This window comes from Oratosquilla oratoria, chromosome 12, assembly GCF_046742065.1.
Source record: "Oratosquilla oratoria isolate Oo_2021 chromosome 12, ASM4674206v1, whole genome shotgun sequence".
Lineage (NCBI taxonomy): Eukaryota > Metazoa > Arthropoda > Malacostraca > Stomatopoda > Squillidae > Oratosquilla > Oratosquilla oratoria.
In genome coordinates, this window is record NC_134788.1 from 4,640,120 (window position 1) to 4,645,195 (window position 5,076).

Consider the following 5,076-nt stretch of genomic DNA (forward strand, 5'->3'; position numbering starts at 1 on the left):
TTTCATTTTATTTTATTTGTATTCTATTTTATTTTCATTTTATTTTATTTCATTTTATTTCATTTCTTTCTGTTTCAATGTATTATCATTATTATCGTTTTTACAAGAGTCACGCCTCCCTACCCGCACACACATGCGGCCTTTGCCAACCTCTCCCTCTTCCTCTCCCATTTTCTGCCTCTCTCTCTCTCTCTCTCTCTCTCTCCACTTCCTTCTCATCCCCCGTATATATATACAAAAGGCTGCCTGCTTTCTCACTTGTCACCATAAACTTAAAATATATCTATCCTGCTACCACTACTTCTACTACTACTAATATTACACAGACTCTTTTGCAATCTTTTCTTTCTCCTCTTCTTCTTCCTCCTCTTCCTCCTTTTCTTTCTCTTCTTCCTCTTCCTCTTCCTTCTCATTTTTCGTCTTCCTTTCTCTTCCGCTCCTCCCCCTCCTTTTTCCCCTACCTTCTTCCTTGTTCTCCTCTTTCTCCTCCTCCTCCTTCTTCTTTTCCTCTCCTCCTTCTCTTTCTCCTCTTCCTTCTCCTCTCTTTCACCTCCTTCTCCTTTTCCTCTGCATTCTCCTCTTCCTTTACCTTTTCCTTTTCTTCGTTCTTCTCCTCTTCTTTATCCTCCTTGATAGCCTCAACCCGGTTCTTTTCTGTCACCACCACCACCACCACCACCACCACCACCACCACCACCACCACCACCACCACCACCACCACCACCACCACCACCACCACCACCACCACCACCACCACCACCACCATCACCATCACCACCACTATCGTCCCTCTCCCTTCTTTTGCTTCTTCTTCATCAATAACTTTTCCTTTCCTCCTCCTCCTCCTTTTTTTTTTCTTCTCTTAGTCCCCTTTCCCTCCTGTCATCTCCTTCTCCTCCTCCTCCTTTTTTCTATTTTCCTTCTCCCAGTCCCCTTTCTCTCCTGTCATCTCCTTCTACTCCCCCTCCTCCTTTTCATACACCTCATCTCCTCTTCCACCCCCTCCTTCTTCTCCTCCTCCTTCCTTTAATACTGTTGTACAAGTTAAAACATAGGTTCTTTTATTAACCCTTCCGTAAACTTCACCTCCTTCTCTTCCCTCTCTAAATTCTTTTTCCTCTTCTCCTGTCACTATTCAACACATCTTTCTACTCTACCCCCACGTCTTCCTCCTTCTTCTATTCCTCTTCCTCCTCCCCTCTTCTTTTCTCCTCCTATCTATCTATCTATCTCTCTATCTATATACAAGTGAAGTATCCAAGTCAAAAGACAAGTACCCACTTTCACCTATCTTACTCCCATCTACTCCACTCCCATCCACCACCCTTTCTTCCCTCTCATCTTAGCTCCTCGTGGATGACGGGTCATACCTGTATCCCGCCCACCGTCCGTGGTCAGAAGCAACGCAGTGAGACACAGCATATCCACACCACATCCGTCTACTCTTTTTGTTCTTCCTCCATTACTTCCTCTTAACCCATTAAACTCCTATGACAAGATTCTTGTCATTTGGTCAAATAAAACAAAAAAATCATAAAACACCAAAATGTTTGATCAAACACCAGAAAAATATGACGTCAGTCCTCGCGCGGTCAAGCGCGAGGACTGACGTCATATTTTTCTGGTGTTTGATCAAACATTTTGGTGTTTTATGATTTTTTTGTTTTATTTGACCAAATGACAAGAATCTTGTCATAGGAGTTTAATGGGTTAATTCTTCACCTCTACCTCCACGTCTTCGTCCCTCCTCTTGTATATCTCTTCCTTTTTTAAAGTTTACCATCCTAGCATCTTAAGATGCTGGATGGCCGAGCGGGTTAGGGCGTTGCTACTTGATGCAGAGGTCGAAGTGACGCCATTTCAAACCCTGCCGCCAGCGAGTTGGACCAAGGGTATAGTTCATGAAGTTCCACATTACAAAGTCCTCTGTAAGGGGCACAGTCCTGGTCTTCTGATAGGGAGAGTTTGAGACGTTAAACCGAATTAATCACCATCCTAGTCTTCTACTCTTTTTTTTTTTTTCGTTGATTTCTCCTTTTCTTTCTGTTCGTACTGTACTACAAATGCACCTCCCTCATTTCTTCACCTTCATTTTCTCTTTTATTCCTCAACCTACTCCTCTTTTTTTGGGATCACACGAAGAATCGTCACCCCAGACTTCGACAGTGACAATTCTTCATGTGGGCTATCCTATGGTGACAATTCTTCATGTGGGCCATCCTGGGTTTACGACAATAATCATAACCTTCATTCAACCTAACTTAACCTAACCTAACCTAAGTTACCCTAACGTAACCTAACGTAACCTAACCTAACCTAATCTAACCTAACCTAACCTAAAGTAACCTAAAGTAACCTAACCTAACCTAATCTAACCTAACCTAATCTAACCTAACCTAACCTAATCGTTATTACACTGTTGATATTCAGCGTATGGGGTGACAGTTCTTCAGGTGGGATTTCATGGGGGTGACGATTCATGTGGGCGCTCTGAGGTGACAATTCTTCATGTGACCCCCCCCCCCTTTTTTTTGTCTTATTTTTTTTTTTATTTTTTTTTTTTTTTGCTCCTCTCCTTCTTCCTTCCCGTATTGCTTTCCCTCCTCTTCCTTCTCCTTCTTTTCTTCCTCCTTTTCCTTTTTCTTCTACTTCTCCCCTTCCTCTTCATTTCCTTGCCGTTCCTCTTCCTTCTCCTTTCCCATTTCTCATATCTTTAATCCTCCTCTTTTCCCTTCCCTTTCCCCTTTCTCCTTTTTCTTGTTTCCTTTACAGTCACTCGCTTTCCTTCACTATTTCATCTTTCTCAGCTCTCTCTTTCTCTTCCTTGCTCTCCGTGGCTATTGTCTCAGTCTTGTCCGTTTTCTTTTCTACTATTATCGGGCCGATGAGGTTGATATTATAGCGAGGGAATTAGAACTATTGAAAGTGAGAAAGATTAAGAAGGAATGAATATATAAATAAAGGCATTAGATTTTTTCCCGTTGGTTCTCTTCAAGACATTTGCTATAGTCGATCGACTCAAACTTGAGCCCTTTGGCGTGGCCCGGGAAACTCCCCCACTGTTTACACATCTAGTGATGACGTACATATACCGATCTGTCTCACTGTTAGTCTGTGCATGATCTATCTATGAAATGTATATAAGTATGAATATATATACATATATATAAATATATATATATATATATGTATATATATATATATATATATGTATATATATATATATGTTAGTAAATTTAGGGAGCAGGTTTTCTTGAGGACATTTTCTGTTGAATAATACAGCATACTCGGCGTTAGTAATCTTCTTTTTAATACTTTCAATCCTTCTCGCTATCTTTCTTTCTGTATGGGGAAGGGAGAACACATTACCAAATGAATTCTTGGTATATATGGAAATAAAAACAAAAACATAACTTACAACGTTTCGCCTATACTTTAGGCTTCTTCTGGTAATGTTATTTTCAGAATTTACACACTGTGATTATATGTGACACTACATGAAATGGGAGATGTTCTCTTAGTTTCTCCTTGGCGCGCCGTGGGGTGCCCCATATAGCTCCAAGGTTCCACACATATTTTGTTGTATATTTATTTCTGACTGAATATGTCTTATCAGTACTGCTTCCATACATTTTAGTTTTGTTTTACTGTTGTCTTTTGCCAGTATTATTGTGTTGTCATTCAGATTCTTCTGCGAAATGCTAGTTTAATGTACTTTTGTGGTATGGGATTTTATTGCCCCGTTTTGCCTATGGTATGTGAGTCTCTGTGATAAAGTTTGGGTTGTATGGCCAATATATTCTGTGCATATATACTGTGCACATGGGTATCGTGAAGTCATACTATCATAATTCTCGTCAAATTTTGTGAATTTGAAAAGCTGTAGGACGATTTCGCTTATATTATTCTAGACTTTACTATGGAGAATTCAACGATGTGTCCAAAATTCGCAAATATTTAATTTCTTTTAGTTTGTCATTCAGCTTCTCAGCATATGATACAAAGATAATATGACACTTGGAGATTCGAAATATAAAAAAACTCTAAGCAAAGTCGTTTCTACTCAAACGAATGCAATTGAATCGTGTATATGTGACCGGGGCTTTACAAACTGAAACACTGACTCCGCTGGTGTGGGGACAGCACCGAGATTAGCAAAATAGTTAGGCGGAAGACAGGAACAAAAGTGCCTTTTACTGGTATGAACAGGGCCATAGGTACATTTTACTCAGTGCGATTATTAGCTGACTACCACAGCTAATGGCGGGAGACGTGCATCATACATTTGGGTAAACGCGTTGGTAGGTTCGGTTGAAATGATCAGCCTCGAACTTTGTAGCTCAAAACGAAACATCCCCATTCAAAATCAAAGGATTAGTGCTCTCGGCAATCGGTTGACGATGATCATTGAGCCGAACAAAACAGAATAAGTTACAACTCTTCTCTACTGACGGGAGCCAGGTTTAAGGTGGGAGTTTTTCTAGAGGTGGGCAGTACCGCCGATTGATCGGAGGTTGGAGGAAAAATAGCCCAGTGTGATAACACTTTTACAGTGGTAGTGTTAACCAATTAAACTCCGATGACAAGATTCTTGTCATTTGGTCAAATAAAACAAAAAATCATAAAACACCAAAATGTTTGATCAAACACCAGAAAAATATGACGTCAGTCCTCGCTTCGCTCGCGAGCGAAGCGAGGACTGACGTCATATTTTTCTGGTGTTTGATCAAACATTTTGGTGTTTTATGATTTTTTGTTTTATTTGACCAAATGACAAGAATCTTGTCATCGGAGTTTAATTGGTTAACACTACTACTGTAAAAGTGTTATCACACTGGGCTATTTTTCCTCCAACCTCCGATCAATCGGCGGTACCGCCCACCTCTAGAAAAACTCCCACCTTAACCCATTCAACTTCGATGACAAGATTCTTGTTATTTGGTCAAATGAAAAAAAAAAAAAAAAAAAATCATAAAACACTAAAATGTTTCATCAAACATTTTGGTGTTTTATTATTTTTTGTTTTATTTGACCAAATGACAAGAATCTTGTCATCGGAGTTTCACGTCTTCACCA